This window comes from Cryptotermes secundus, unplaced genomic scaffold (assembly GCF_002891405.2).
Source record: "Cryptotermes secundus unplaced genomic scaffold, Csec_1.0 scaffold191, whole genome shotgun sequence".
Classification (NCBI taxonomy): Eukaryota; Metazoa; Arthropoda; class Insecta; order Blattodea; family Kalotermitidae; genus Cryptotermes; species Cryptotermes secundus.
Genome location: NW_019718272.1, coordinates 1,115,107 through 1,132,509, shown reverse-complemented (window position 1 = coordinate 1,132,509; position 17,403 = coordinate 1,115,107). Strand labels below are relative to the sequence as shown.

The 17,403-nt window shown below is 41.9% G+C and overlaps 1 protein-coding gene across 1 annotated transcript in view; it reads left to right on the top strand.

Annotated features, from left to right (window-relative positions):
- Positions 1-1,531: 1,531 nt before the first annotated feature.
- Positions 1,532-17,403, top strand: part of LOC111873679 — a 980,223-nt gene continuing 964,351 nt past the window's right edge. Inside the window, exon 1 of the mRNA XM_033755436.1 lies at positions 1,532-2,060. The gene's annotated coding sequence lies outside the window, so the exon portion shown is untranslated. The remainder of the gene's footprint in view (positions 2,061-17,403) is intronic.

Sequence of the window (17,403 nt, the reverse complement as noted above, 5' to 3'; positions counted from 1 at the left end):
AATAAATTTCACGTTCATCTATAAACATCCAAATAAATAAGGGCTAAGAATGATCAGCGTCAGGGTTCAAATACCCGGCGGAGGTCGTGGAATTTTTAAGGGCGGAAAAATTCAGGGAACAAGTCCTCCGAGAGGGACTTTAAGCCGTGGGTCCCGTGTCGTAGCTTTACGGCACTTAAAAGAACCTCATACCTCCAAAGGAGGTCACTGAGCCAAAATTGCGGACGTTTCCCGCCCAACAGCAGTCACTAATACCTCTGGTAGATGGGGGAAGCATTATAGATACCGCTCAGCTAGTAGAGCCGGTCTCGCTGGCTGGGCGGGACTGATGATAAGCAGCAGTACCGGTAGGATATAGAGACTGGCAGAAATCATAGAGGGAAGCACAATGGACCAATACAGGTCTCAGTGCATGGGGAAACCCACCCTCTCCAATAACTAACTAACTATCTACGCAATGTGACCATGGTTTAATCATTTGAAATCACATTTAATACAGGATTTGTAGGCATGCGAATGATTTACCTTCATATTGTTACGTATCCAGGGATTGCGTGACTAATGAGAGGGCTTTTGGATTTGATGATCGAATTTATTGGATCCTTATACAACTTGTTACAGTAGTTCACAAATCACTATCTGGCATGCTATAATCTTCCGACTGGACACCGCTGGAACTATTCTGACATCCATTTGAACTCTCAGTTATCGTTGACTTCTCGTTATAGTATAACCTCGGGCCGGACCACAGCACAGAAAACGTGTCCGTTTCCTCGCAATGGATGTCCCTTTATTGTTGCGTGGTAACTCGGGAATGTGTTTGCCGAGCCCTTGCCTAGCAATGGGCATATGCGTCACAATGTCAGTATTTATTTGCTTAACTCAAGCTGTTCTTAAGCAATCGTTACCAAACCGAAAGTTAATATAGATTTTGTGCAGCTGTCATTTTGCTATCTTAAATTTAACAACAACAACAGAAATCTTAACAACAGTGCATATTTTTCAAAGTCCTGTTACCACATATACGTAATTTCGGGATCCAGTATTGAGAGTCTCTCCAACTTCACACGTTCGCGCATCCGTTATGTTGGTATTACTTATTGCAGAAAATTATAATGTACGGTACGAGTTCTGGGTAGCTTTTAATGGCATAATTTCCATATTTCATTTCATCAAAATTTGTCCAGCGGTCCTCGAGTTGACAAGCAGACACGACCAGATTTACATGAATTCATTCCGTGCACCTTGTGCAATTAATAGTTGAGTGTTTTCGTGGAGCAATCAGCTAGAGTGTTCAGCTCTAAAGCTGGTGGTTCGAGCCCATCCCAAGGTGGCAAATTGTAATTCCTATAATAATTTCAGCTGTTTCTTTTTACACAAGACAGAAAATTACGTGCTTGGAATCACGGTGCCAAAAGCGAAGCGTATCGGTTGGATCACGGTTACCAATACCAGTCGCGATGACTTATAGTGACAGTGACGTAACGTCCGCTGGCCTCTCCAGACGCTAACACCCCCACTACTGCCCGTCCGAGTCGTACAGTCGAAGTGCACAGTTCCTGTTGCTTTGCCTGAAGTGCGCGGGTGTTTTGCTGGAGCTACTGGAAAAGCGTCTCAGATATATCAGGTTTCAAGATAAGACATGACTTCACGTTGCGGTGGCGGGTTCTCCATGCACAATGTTTTACGACAGTGATTGTGTTAGTAACACTATACCAATTGTTTTCTCTCTTTTCTAAATGTGGTTTGTATATCTCCGACAATTTCCGTATAGGTTAGATTAAATTAGTGTCGTTTTGGTTTAGAAGACCTACAAGTGAGTTTAGTTCACGGTAGGTTTGTTTAGGATGTAATGAGAGTAGACGGACATTAGTTCTGCGAAAAGTGTGGCGACAGTAGAAGATGTGTGAGTTCATACTGAAATCAGAATCATCGTATTGTGAAGTTGCTTCGGCAATGATAAGACGTGTGGTGAGTGTATGAAAAACAAATCGATGCAACTGTGGACTGACACTGGTTCCAAGAAGAGCTCTGGGAATATGCTAACATCAACGCTCAATGTAAGTTAACTGAGTTTCTTATTACGACAGTGAAACCAATCATAGCACTTAATCCAGAATTATTAAATTGTTAACTTATATTCTGTTTATCCGATTTACTAATCTTCATTAATTTACTTGACTTCAAGATGTTGACTGTCTATTCTTACGAGCTTCTGTTTAATTAATGTCTCCGTTGAATGTACCCCATTTGACGAACGGCCAGTTAAATGCAGCCACACAGGATTGCGAATGAATAGACGAAACAATAAACCCCCGTATAAAATTTGTATTATAAACAGAAAAAAAAAACTGATTTTATTCGTAGAATGTATAGGCTCGTTGCTGCATGGGAAATCCTAAAGGTGCAATGCGCCACGTAAGTAAGGAAATAGTTGAATGAAGAATGACAGATCATAAAAAGCATTGCAGTGAAATTTAAGGACAACCATTATACAAAATGATGTCCGTTTTCGTAATTATTATTTTTGTTGTATAGTGAGCCATTTTCCAACAAGGTCTGTGATGTAGTCACGAAACCCTTCATAGGCAGTGCTTCACTTGAACGCAACAGAAATTGCCCTGTTTACTGAATAAATATATAATCTATGGCGCTCTTTCGTCCACTATGTTAACCAGAAAAATGAAAATCATTTTCAGTGAACGATGGGACCGCAGAAAGGTCTCAATTTATATTTCGTCAGCTTGCATATCATCCTGAAACTCTGAACTTACAGAACGTTACAGAATGACAAGCCTGTAGGTATACATCCACAGATTCGTCTCAAAGTAATTCTAAAATCTTGGCTGGAGGGTAATCCTATGGCGTGAAGTAGTTTGTAAGCACGTTCATAGAGTGCGTTAAGTAGCTGAAGAAGAGTAGACAGCCAGTTAGGCTCCGAGGGATATGGCAATGGCAGAGTGCTATAACTGGCTGTTTTTTATTCAAGTCAAAATAACCGACTCTCCCTCGAAAATATTCCCTATATTATTTAACTGTATCCGCGACATGATCGTGCCTTCAAAATGTCGACACCATCACATTGATCTGATAATACAATCCTTCCATAATGGCTTCAGTAAGATATATTTCTTACTTTGATGCACCGCGGCATATTTCGCATTGCATGCTGGTCCTACATAAAATCTTAAAGGATATTTTAAAAGTTTTTCTTAAAAAGTAGTATATAATGAGACATATTTAGAAATATCTCATATATATAGCGAAGATGATTTAATAATAACTGTATATTGCAGTGTGTCCACAAAGTCCCTTGGGAGTTTTGAAAAATTGTGGCGCTCAAACAAATTGAGCTAGCCACATGCGGTTTGCGGCAGATCAGAGTGAAACTCTGGAAGTTCTCTTTTGCAGCCAACAGATGGTACAAGCGACCATCTTTACGTTTCTCAGTCAGTTGTTTGTAAAATGGCCACTATGCAGGCACGCGCGCGTTGTGTAGGATGGCTTTTTGAGACAAAATCTGTCGCCCAAACTCGACGGAATTACCGCACACAGTTCGACAAGCAACCTCCGAGTGACGAAGCAATGAGACTCTGGAAGCAGCGTTTCCTAGAAACTGGTAGCCGAGCGGTGTAAGGCATATACTGTCTTCGCTCGCTCGGAAGCCGGGATCGTGGGTTCGAACCCCAAACAATGCATGGATGTTTGGTATGTGTATGCGTTTATTCTGTGTTTATATTGTCCTGTGTTCAGGTAGAGGCCTTGCGACGGGCTGATCACCCGTCCAAGGAGTACTACCGTCTGGAAAATGATCATTGAATCTTTGAAATCAGCCTTATGCCCCAAAAGTGGGAGCCGTAGTGCGGCTGGAAGGATTAGGTCAATTTTTTCAATTGACTTAATCCTCCCAGCCACACTTTGGCCCTGGGGTCGACTCAGCCTCCAACAGAAATGAGTACCAGGAATATATTCTTGGAATATTCTTGGGGGTAAAGGGCAGCCGGCGCGTAGGACTGACAACCTTGCCGCCATCTATGAGTCGATTGTCTAGAAAATGTGGGAACCTCAACATCTCAGAACTCTGTGGGCCTCCACGGCCTGTTACAGGGATACCCTTACTTACTTTTTACTTTACTTTTAGGTATGAATATAGACACCATTAATCCTTTACCCCGTTTTCATGACGTAACAGTGACCTCCTTCCTTCCCCCTCTAGAATTTATTATTATTATTATTATTATTATTATTATTATTATTTATGTACGTACTGTGAAACAACATGTATAATATGACAAGAAAGTGATGTTGAATACAAAAAGAAACTGAAATCTGTTGACATGATAGATTGGATTTTGTTACCATATACTCTTTGGCAATGGATCCGGGATTATACGACAGTGTAGTAACATTACAAGCCCCTGGGTTAAACTAAGCGATCGAAATCCAAAGACAGCTTCAGAGTTGTTTCGGTCATTTATTTTAGGTGCGGTATAATCAGTTTTTTTCACTGAGTAAGTAGAAATTATTCCGATCCGGAGCTTCTTCACATTTTATCCTAACGGGCACACAATTACAGAAAAAGACACCGTGTATTTTGACCATTTTTAATCTTGTAAGAATATATTAGTCCAGGTATTTCGGACCGGTCAGTTGTCTGGTCGTCCAACCTTACCACCCAAGTCGGGATCCACGATTATATGGCCCAGTCGGTATGACGAACTTTGTTCTTTTACAACAAAAGTTTGGCAACAGCCTTCTAGTGTTAAGTTTCTCAGAAAAGAGTAACATTGCAAGTTACACAATGAAGAACTTCGGTATTTTTTATAGTTCGTTCATTACTGTGAAGATGGGAGCAGCAGTGTGGTTTCGATGGGCTGCAAATGAAAATTGGTTGCTGGAATCCAGAGTATAATATAGAAATTCGATGGACAAAGAAAACATCTTTGTAAGCGAACTCTTGAAGTTGTTGTAAAGAAGAAGATGGGAAAAAATTAAAACTGATTTACTGAAGCGAATTAAATGAAACTGGCCAAGGTAAGGCTTCGAAGGAGTGTTTTTGTTTCATCGGTGTCGAGTTTGTAGGTTTTGTTACCTGTCAGGATGTTGTAAGCTGCAGACTACAGGTTTCATAATAAATCGTGTTTTCGTTCTTGAGTGATTTCAGTGTTGTGGTGGATAAATATGGAAACAGACCGCTGTTCGGGCCACTTTTTCCTGCAGGTGGAAACAGCCATGTGCTCCGAAATATCCATAAACAAACCTATCGCAACACGATATCGGTTAATTCAGCATCGGTACGTAAATTAAAGCACTAACTTTTACAGCAGGCCTACATTCTCTCACTTGGCAACCATTGCTCTTGAAAATTGTTGACACATAATCCGATAGATGGCTACAGCTGCTACTCGAGACCGTTCGGGACCGTACACCGCCGTACTGCAGTTTTGTATATCATGAGTAACACCGTGAGTAACTAAAGTTTTCATAAAAGCTGCTGTTGGAAGCCTCTGACACATGGAGTTCAAGCTTCATACATGACACAGAGTTACACATAATTATACAAGTATTACAAAGCATAAGTTTAATTTACTTTAATTCTTTTCGAGGACAATTTTATTGAAAGGCCTGAATTAACATACCGTACTGTCAGTCTCATGAAACTAGAAATGTCACTTCCAATCGGATATTATCATGTTGAAGTATATATACTGTCATGATTTAGGGGGTTCTGCTTGGCTTATAAGACGAGTTTTGGATAAGATAATTGGATTTATTGCACCTTATACATTCACCATTCGGGGCTACAGGTAGTACAGCGCTATCTCTGATCTACAAGATTTAAAGTTCACCGTTACACACGCAGTAGCGTGTCACGTCTTCTCTAGTCGTATCCAGGCAACGGGTTAATAACAGTGTCACTGTCATTTCAAATCACACGTGAAGTCTTCTTTGCTCCTCATAATATAGTATTTCTTGCCATTTTTTCTCAATCGTCTTCGACTACCATCTCCAGAACTCGACTCAATTGAACTCCTCTTTAACTGAATTCTCCCATATTCTGACAAATAACTTTCCGATATGTAACCTCGGGAGAACCCAACGGAAAACATCGTCTTCTATTGTCCCGTATTGTTTTAGGCGTGCTTACTGATCCGTTACCTAACAATAGACGTCCTCTCGTTGCCCGCGTTTGCTCCCGCTTGAATGTGTTTACCGAGTCGTTGCCTAGCAAAGGGTCTGTACGTCACAATACTTTTAATTCATTTTAAGGGTCACTATGTTTAAGAACCCTAATGAACTTACACCTACACCGTTTTAGCCTTTAGAGATTTTGATGGAACTATGTACGGCGTGTGTGTTAGAGACTATTAGTAATAACCGTTGCCAGTTTAATTCACTTTAATCCCTTTAATACTGATGTTCGCCTAAACAGGACATGTGAACCCCGTTCATCACAGGAAACAGACTGCGTCTCTATTACAGAGAACGACGGGTTCTTTCTGTTTTGGGAGAGGACAGACATAAACTTCCAAGACTTCTTTCGCACGCTCCGGTATAAATGGTATCGGATATCAGCACCGGATCGGCCAGTCTTTTCATACGTCCCGATGTTGTCGAGTGTGATGTGGTGTGACTAGTTTGCTGAGTCCGTTAAATTCTGAAGAAACTGATGCGAGATGGAAAACAGAAGACTTTGTTTATTATAAGTTACTTATTATGCAGTAATCAAGAGCCAGGATAGCTCAGTCGGTGTAGCGGCTGCTTACCGGTTGGACGACCAACTACTCGGAGTTCGAGTCTCGGTGAAGCAAGAATTTTCACTTCTCCATGTGCTCCATACCGACTCTGAGACTCACGCAGCCTCTTCTCCAATGGGTTCCGGGGGTTTTTCCCAAGGGTGTGAAGCTGACCACTCACTTCCAGCTAGTGCCGAGGTCAAGAAAACATGGGTCTATGCACCCCCTCCCCATACGTCTTCATAGCGTAGTGCTTCATTAGTTAGGCGCAGGGACAACTTTACCTTATTATGCAGCATTTTTCAAACTTTTGTGACAGCGACCCCGCGACCCCAGCAAAGAATTAACTATCGAAACAAGATTTTTGAACTTTATACATTAACAACGCAAAAAATGCATATATTTTCCAAGAGTCAAAGAAACGATGCAAATATATGGAAAACTGTGCCTGTCCATAAAAGAAAATAGCGGGAATATTTCCCTTATCATGAAACCGAACGTTTTAAAATAATATTTCCTTAATTTAACTTTTTTTTTTAGTTTATTAATCGTCTTCAGTTATATAGCAAGCGCACATTAAAGCTTCCCTTCCGCATTGCGTCTATTTACGTGTTTAGCTTCTATTTGAAAAAAAAAAAAAAAACTTGAAACTCAGCTTCACATTAAGTACATGTGAAGGTGAGGATTTTCGAAACCATGTTTACAGCCAGTTCCATAAATCTGTGATCTGGAAATGTGATTTGCTGATAGTGTAGAAAACTCCGGTTTCACGGCTGTTTTTCTCTGTTATCTCGAATAATTCATTTTATGCCATATTAGGTTTGTCTTCGGCTTTGAAATGTGAGTGATGTTTAGTGCAAGTGAATGATTCATTAGGAATACTCAGAAAATATTTTCATGACTTTGCTCTCAAACTAAGCAGATCATCTTTGATTTCCGAAAATGAACATCTACTCTAGTTGAAGCAGTTTAAGTTTTCATTGCCAGTGCCAAGAACTGAAACATGGATTATCTTCATCATATTTGGGTATGAGATCCGTGTCTACAGATTAGTCTGTAATCACAAACTTCTTACATAAATCGATGATACCTGAATTGTATCCTTGCAGATAAACTTTCACATAATTTAACATTTCCAAATATATATGTTTGGGGCACGCGGTAGCGTAGTTGGTTGAAGAATTATGCTACAAGCCGGAAGGTCGCGGGTTCGACTCCCGATGAGGTCAATACATTTTTCTCAATTGACTTTATCCTTCCAGCCAAACTATGGCCCCTAGGGTCAACTCAGCCTCTGACAGAAAACTTCCTGGGTGGTAAAGGACGGCCGGTTGAAAACCTCACCGCTCTCTGTGAGCCGATTGTCTAGAAAATCTGGAAGCCTCTACGTCTTATAATTCTATGGACCTCCGTGGCCTGTTGCAGGGATTGCTTTACCTTAAACATATCTGACAAGCTTGCCAAATTCTCACATATGCTGAATAAAGCATCAAATTCCACATTCTGATTTTAGTGGGGGGAAAAATCTGCAACAGGCAAATATTGAACTAACCTCGTGGCCTGTAGTCCGCAAGCAAACTATACCGACCGAGCGACCGCCGCGAAGATAGTGCCAACTTTTGCTGATAGGGGGTGTCGCGCGGTCAGCGCAACGAATCCCCACGGCCGTTAATCTCGGTTTTCTAAACCGAAACTGCTATTTCCTTGAAATAGCTCCTCAATTATCCTCACGAGGCTGAGTGAACCCCATTTCAGACGCACTACTTAGCAGAAAATCTGATAACGCCGGGAATCGAACCCGGGACTTCTGGATCTGTAGGTAGGAACTCTGGCCACTAGACCACAGAGGCGGTCTTAACAGGCAAAATATATGAAGAAAAATGTTCTAGTCGGTCTACTGGCGCCCATAAGGTAGTACCCTTATGAATGAATTTACGTATATGCCTGTAGTTCTACTAAGCATCAGCTGTAAAATATAGAGAACCGTCTGACAGTTTTAGCGATATCGATATATCGGAGCGACACTTTTATCTAATCGTTGACTGTGGGAAAGACGTCAGTCACACGACGCAGATATTCGACACCGATAATATCGGAGAGTGTGAAAGCAGCCTTGCTCTGTATCTAGCCAAGTGTCAGGACAGAAGGAAATAACCACTATTTATTGTGAGAACCATATGGAGCACACGAACACACCCTGTGTGAAGAACTCAGAGTTTTGTCAGTGTTAAAGCAGGTGGTACGCACTGTAGTCACTGTGCTTTGAAGATAAGAGACGAAGTAAACGAAGTGTACGTTTCCGATGTCATCCTTACGATTTATTTACCTGTACTAGTTAGTGTTCACCACTGAGTACGGAGGCAGTAACGTATGTTCTTCTGAAACGTTAGTGCCAACCTACCAGACTGAAACACGGTAATGTAACCCAGAAGACCACAATCTTAATCTTCATACCCGTGAGAACCTCGTGTGGTGTACGCAATTTCTGACTCTGTGTGGCCCTCATAGATATGAAACAGTGTATTTGTTTCTGTAACGTACAGGAAATATTGGCGTTCATTTAACATGTTCGATTTCGGATTCTCATAGCATTGGCTATGAAGAGTTGACGTTTCGGAGGAACATTCTGCCTCCAGTTTCAGGGAGACAAGCAAATAGCCAGTAAGACGCAGGCTTGCCAAAATATGGTATTCTGCATTTAATTTTGCTTGGGGATAATTCATACATACGTATTCCGAAAAAATAATTTATTTACATGACATGATAAGGAATTTCGTGATTTATGCAGGGCATCTATTATTGTTAGGGCAGTGAAATCTAGGAGACCACGATAAATTAGACATGTTGGGTAAGGGGAGATTACGAATGCGTGTGGAAGGGATCTGATGTTGGCAGCATTGACCTTTCGGTTTCTGCTTGTTAGTTTAATTTAATTAAGTATTGTCACGATTTAGGAGGTGACTATAGATGGGGCATGGACTGGTGAATGAATTTATTCACCATTTGTACATACCACTCGGAACTACAAGTAATTACAGCTACACAGCTAACTTCCACACTTCACAACTCACGACAGTACCACTAAGCCTTTTACAAGCCTGCTGCATATTCAACAGCCGTTCTCTAGCAACTGTTTCTAACAGTGGAGATTCTTCAGCTTCCCGCGCTCACGTCGTTACTGTCCGGCGAATATCCCGCGGCTGAGCTTTTGTCAACTGCCAACTGAACTAAAGCTCCATCTCTTCTCATCTTCCCTTTCAGAACTCCTCTCAGTTGTCGCCCTCAACCTGTATGTTACTTAAAACAGTGGGAGATTACGCACCTATTGATACGCAGAACAGACTGAAATTAGTTCCAAGGGCAGTGTTGACCGTGCAGAGTCTTATGATATTAGGTTGCTGCTGTTGTGTTACGTTGCATTTTTTTTAAACGATACTGCTACAACATGTTTCGACCTTATAATATCGTCATCAGGTAGATACTTTTACTTAAATGCTTCAATGTATTGCCTTTTCTACGAGTAGTTGATAGTTCTAAAACTTGGATAAAATTAGTTCCAATTATTGTTGAATTTTGTTAAGACATGTTCTTTTGTTTTGTTGAGTTGGTACTCCGTGGTTTTGACATTCCATTCCATGGCTTCTTGGGGACCGCCTCTGTGGTCAGAGTTCCTGGCTACAGAGCCAAACGACCCGGGTTCTATTCCCGGCGCTACCAGATTATCTGAGAAGTAGTGGGTCCGGAATGGGGTCTCCTTAACCTCGTGAGGAAAATTGAGGAGCTATTTCAGGGAAATTGCGGCTCCGGTCTAGAAAATCGAAATTAACGGCCGGGGGGATTGGTTGCGCTAACCGCGCTATACCCTCTATCCGCTAAAGTTGGCACTAACTTCGCCGATAAACGGCGGTCGCTCGGCCGGTATAGTTCGCTTGCGGACTGAAACCACAGAGTTTCAATTTCATGGTTTCTTGGGTTGTATGCTGAGTCTTGCTAGGGTGTAGAGCGGTGGTGTTGTGTGTGAGGTCTGTATTCGGTACGACGTGGTATTCTGTGAACATGTAATAAAGTTCAGTTCGAGCACTACAGCATTTGCATGAACAGTGAATGATAGTCGAGACCAGGGAGACGTATGGAATGGCAAAGAGCGCATTTGGAATGTACATGAATTCCAATCTGGAGAATACGTTTTCAGTGATGTAACAAGGGAAACTGTCCTAAGGGAAGAACCTCCGACATTTTTATTGCTCTGTAACTGAACTTTTATTAAATACAAATAGATATGAAGCGGATTGGTTTGCACTAGAATTACTAAAACAAACTATCGAGCTATTTCAAATGACGAAGAATGTTCAAGAAACCCCCTTCTTTATAACATCTGTCGGTACTTTATATAAATTTTCTCTTGCCTCTTCCATTCGTTGTGATGTATTCTAGACCCATCTCAGAGGACGTCCTACCCCTTAATCTTTGCGCCAAGTCTACGTGACTGAAGAAAGTATGGGTTGGGGTTTGCATCCCTCCCCCACATTTCGTATGCAGCACGCACACCTATAACAGGGGTACTATACTACCCGAGACACACTGCTATCCACAACCATGGTTATGATGGAGAGCGGCCCTACTAAAAAGAAGAGCTCATACACTGTAGGCTATTACGCAGGAAAAGATAAAAGAGAAACACGAGAAGGTGACATCATAGTTAAAAAATATTAACTCTGGTTAAGACATTGTTAGCTTGGGTTTCGTTCTAACCTTAAAAGTTGCATGGCACGTGTAAAGAATATAGAAGCAAGTCTCTACAAAAATTGATCTCGAATGTATTCACTCCGACAACGTAATTATAAACGTTTTTATACAGTTTATATTGAAGACGGTTCGGGTCAGTTCAAGTGAAGCTTCCGTTACAAACAGACATATTTGTTAAAGTCGATTGAAGATGTAAAATTGTACGATAAAAATGGGCGCAAAGATATTGCATATACTTTCTTACGTAACGATGGATCTTGTCTAAGTTACATTCGATACAAAATCAATTGTTGCGCGAGACTACCATTTTTGGCTGATGAATACCAAAAAGAAAGAAATCCTTCTGGCTTTACCACTCTGACGGAATTTATTGCTATTTCGCCCACTTGGGAAAAAATGACATTTCGCTTTTGGGCCCATATTACGCAAACCGTTATTTTCCAGAAGTTACAGCTGAAAACACCTCCTATGCAGTTTTATTTAAGGACGCGGTCTGTATTATCTGTCTGTCTATCTATCTATGTTTTCGCCCGTCTGTCGTCTGTCTGCCTTAATCTACGATCTACATATCTGTCTACCTACCTACCTACCTACCTACCTACCTACCTACCTACCCCCACCCACCCATCCATCTGCCCTTCTGTCTGTCCGTCTGTCTCTCTGTCTATCCATCATCCACCTATCCAACCATCTGTGGGACTCCTTGGACGGGTGATCAGTGCGTCAAAATGCCGCTATCTATGCACATAAATAAGTACTTACATACACAAACATACAGCTAGAGAATTAGGCTGACCACATTACAATAAACTCATTTCCATATTTAGGGGGTTCAAAATTAGTAAATTTGTCAAAATTTCGAGATCGAACTTTTTTCACGATCACAATACGTTCTCATAGATACCACGTGTGTAAGAAATTAAGACTATATAGACGAAATTCATGAAGTTATTGGCAGTTACAAGCGCCCTCGCCGGCACTCGAACTCCGACCCCTTGGTCGTCCAGCCGTAGCCAGTCGCTATACCGGCTCTCATTATAGAGCGATGGGCTGTAGTATTAAAATTGCTTGCAAGATAAACACCCCAGAGCCGGCCTGGACGATATTTTCACTTCTCCATGTCGTCCAGACCGGCTCTGGGGTCCTATCCAATGGGTACTTGGGGCTCTTTCCTTGGGGGTAAAGCGGCCGGGACGTGAATCCTACCACTCATCTCCAACCAGTGCCGAGGTCAAGAAAATTTGGTATATACATTCACTCCCCACCCCCAATACACCTTCATGGCGTAATGCTTACTTCGTTAAGTACAGGGACAATTTTGCCTTACCTTATAAGTACAAATAAAGTTAAATGCTGTGATATGGAAGTTGTCTAGCGTCATGCCCGTTATGCACACGTCTCATTACTATTCAAGGGCTGATGTGCGAGCTGAGCACGTGGCAATTTACCTGCATCTGATGTTAGTAAAGTTAATACCCATGTGATCAGAATTCTGGTCATGCTATGCATACCATATGCTCCTGGTGTTTACACATCCCAATTACCGCTCGCACTCCTGCTGACCTACTTGTTACGCACACCTGCAACGGTAGTCCCAGTTCTCAGGCATCGGACCTCATTTCTTGTACGCACATAGGTATGCTGGTTGTCGTTACAGCTTTGTGTTCAACTCTGAATATTATGAGAGAAGAAAGGAATATATCATCTCTCTGTACAGCTCCCGTAGAGCACAAATTCCCTTGGCACTGAAGTATAACACGCAGCTTTTCTGAAGACCCTTGACATTACCGGAAATTTTATATTGCGACTAACATCCCATGCCCATCATTCTGCATCAGATTTACGCCTAAGTTAGCTTATAACTCTCTTGATTAGATATTGTGACGTTTACACCCTTTGCTAAGCAACGACTAGGCGAATACATTCCCTCGAAAACAAATGCATGCAACAATAGAACATCCATTGCTAGGCAACGGATCAGTAAACACGTCTCCTTAAATATAGAGGCTGTGTTTTTGCGTGGTCCATACAAAGCTGTTATAAGAAAGTGTCCAGCAGTACAGAAGAATAGTCATAGAGTCGAGTAGAGTCGAGTATAGTCGAGTTTCGAGCGCCAGCCTGCCGGGATATGAGTTTGGAATTGAACTGAGTCGAGTCTCCGGATGTGGTAGCTGCAGAATAATGGCAGGATAGGAGTTAGGCTGTGAAAAGAAGACTTCATATATGATTTGAAGTGACAGTATTATAAATCCGTTCCCGGGATACGACTAATGACGACTGGAAACCCTAGTGCGTGTGTAACGGTGAACTGTACAGGTAAAGTGTGTAGAATAGCGATAGCGCTGTATTGCCTGTAGTCCTGAGGTGTGTGAATAAGGTGTCAATAAATCCAATCATCCAATCCAAAACCCGTCCATAAGTCACGCGCACATCCCTACACGTGATAGTATATGTAAATGCGTGTGTTTATTAAGGCGAGTCATGCAGTTACTGAAGTGGGAAAGTTAAATAGAGAGACAGAGAGAGGGGGCTGATGTCCAGAGAGAGGGGGCTGATGCCATTACATTTGTACCGTCATTTCTTAATATGTCTCATACAATTCAGTCTCTGTGTCCATTAGGACTTATGACTCTGATGCGTATCGAATCGATTCATCTCCCAAACTTCTTTTCCATTTTAAGGAAACGTTGCATGCATTTCTTGGAATCCCGCTCAACACTAAAAAGCTATGCATATCAAATGAAGATATCCAATAGATTTCCCACGATAATTCTGTTCATTTCTCTTGGCTACATCCAACTGCATATACCAATTTATTTAATCCTGTTGACTGAACCACCTTACGTTTCTAGTTTCTAAAAATGGGCAAAATTGAATTCCCCAGTTACTGTCCACTGCTGCTTCTGCACTTCAAAAACCACTGCGCTGTGGAGAATTAAGGTAACAACACTGTGTCTTACAATATGGCCGATTACAGTGCCTTCAAGGTGCACTCTGTACGAAACACACACACACACACTACCTCTTTCTCTAGAAATTGATGATACGATTTGTCATCCTCGAAGCTGAGAAGTTGGCCCAACTGTTGCTCTTGTACTGATATATAGGAATACTGCTGGAAGTTATTCCGTCTGCTCTGCGGAATTTAACGGCTTATCGGATAGGTTATCTATAGGTGCTACTTCAACTGAAGAATTTAGAGGATGGCTGTGTAATGAACCGAAAAAAAAATATTACGAAGCCATCGTAACCTATGTCAAATTCTGTTCCTACATTCGGGGACGCGCGGTAGAGTAGTTGAGGCACTATGCTACATGTCAGGAGCTTGTGGGTTTGATTCCCGATGAGGTCATTGGATTCTTCAATTGGCCCAATCCTTCCAGCCGCACTATGGCCCTGGGGTTGACTCTTAACAGAAATTAGTACCAGGAATCGTCCTGGGGGGGGGGTAAATTGCGGCTGGCGCGTAAGGTTGACAGACTCACCATCATCTGTGAGCCGATTGTCTAGAAAATGTGGGAGCCTCGACGTCTCACAACCCTGTAGGCCTCCACAGCTTGTTACAGGGATAGTTTAACTTTTTTATTCCTACATTCGACCGGATTTACTGAGAAAAGAATAAAAAATCAAATCTGGATAGTCCCTCAGTACAAGTCAAACGAATGTCTGTTTGATTTAGACCTAAACTAACAGAGTTCGAGGTGTTTTTTTTTTCACCTATACCAATAGAAGCAGTGAGTATAGAGTATATTATTCATAATGTTACAGAATTTAACAATTACATTTCCGGATTGACAATTCGTGACTATTTAAAATGTAGCTTCCAATTTCGTGTGTCCCAGAAGCTGTTTTCATGTCATTTTGAACATTTTGATTTCGCGATTATTTTCCTAGTGTCACTTCTGGCGTTTCACCGGATTAGGGAATTTCTTTTTGTAATATTCACTGTGTTCTGATCACAGACATATATTGCGAAGATCAGGGCATAAGCGCTTATATTTACGGCTTTCAGAATGTCGCAGCAGGAAACTTTCCTAATACTTTCCCCAGTACCGCTTTAATGGATTTACGTTCTCGTTTAAACGATCGTCTGTGATGGGAGATTAAAAAATTAGTTTGGAGGGGTCCATGTAAGGACAAAGAAGTTGTGAAACAAAATCCCATATGTGCAGCTTTGGCACATGTTCCTCCAGAAGCAACCGACGTTGAAAGGTTGCACATAATGCATGGAACTCCTCAAAAGGTTACTGTTTCAACACCTCATATTTCGTGGAGCAATGGATCGAGACTGATTTAGTTGAGGAAGACGTCGGTTTATTATGACCGTCTTCGTGGTCTAATGATCAGAGTTCCTGGCTACAGATCCAGAGGTCCGGGTTCAGTTCCCGGCCCTACCAGATTTTCTGAGAAGTAGTGGGTCCGAAACGGGGTCCACTAGCCTCGTGAGGATAACTGAGGAGCTACTTGAATGGCAAAGTAGTGGCTCCTATGTAGAAAACCGAAATTAATGGCCTTGGGGATTCGTTGCGCTGATCAAGTGACATCCGCTATCCGCTAAAGTTGGCAATAACTTCGCCGACAATCTGCGGTCGTTCGGTCGGTATAGTTCGCTTGCAGACTAAAAACCACGGAGTTTGTTTTTTTGTCGGTTCTTATGTCGTACGACGTCGGAAAACAAAAGCTTTGGAAGGCTGGCGCAACCGACTTAACCGAATTATTGACAAAAGAAATATATTTTTAATTGTTGTCAGTTGTAGCGTAAGACGCAAATAGTTACGAAATTACAAACATCCAGGCAAATTTTAATACTTCACCGGAAGGTAGACGCAAAATTATTTAAAAAATCTGGACGAGCGAATTCGTAAGATTCTTGTCGATTATGTCGGCGGAGAAGAGATTTGGAGAATATTTCCGAATCATTACTGGAAAAAAACACGAGGACATACGACAATTGATTTCAAATATACTCTTCATTATCGGATACAATCACACGGAGCGCCAGCGGGTAGAGTTGCGGACTACACCAAAGTGGGGCACTTTAATCTGGAGAAGTGCGAACGCCTGAAATGACACTAAACCATTTTCAGAGCGAATATCTTTTTCATGAGACGGTCATCGAATTTGTGATAAGCGCTAGCCGTGATGTGACTTGTGTAGTCCGTGACTGCAGGTTACAAGAGGCTTCATCTCATACTAAACCTCTTCTTTGTCCATCACAGAGTATGCGTCTCAGTAGTCCATGAGAAGTTAAGGGGGCAGCTAATGCTTTTTGTGAAGACCAAGACTTGGCAGGGCTTCCCAGATATCGTTGTCTTAATTAGATGCTCGTAGCGCAGCAGAAGTTCTTGTGACCCCGAACAAAGTGAAACATGTAAAAACTGGATTTATAATGGAGTTCCCATCGTCTGATAGAACACTAGCCTGTAGTTTCGTTGTACGAAACAATATGGAACATGAATGATCGAGGAATATCGAATCATATTGTATACTCTATACAACTGAATTAAATTCTTTAGTATTAATTACATGCTGATCTCAACAGCGAGTGACAAATTACAGAGTTATTTTTTTTTAATTGACTTAGTGGGGGGTGGAGTCCAGCTGGGTCCACTTGGCACGGCGGCCACTGATTGGCCTATTGTACTTGCCCCGGGTGATTAGGATGATGGAGAATTTGGTGGAATGAAGATTGGCAGGGGAAACTGAAGTACTCGGGGAACACCCTCCCCAGCGCCACTTTGTCCACCACAAATCCCACCGGACATACCCGGGATCAAACCCGGGCCACCGCGGTGGGAAGCCAGCGACTAACCGCTTGATCTATGGCGCGGTCAATTACAGAGATGCAGTCAAAAGGAGTGAGAGAACTCAGGACAAAAAAGAGATTAGTGTCATTAACACTTAAACACGAGCTGCTAAA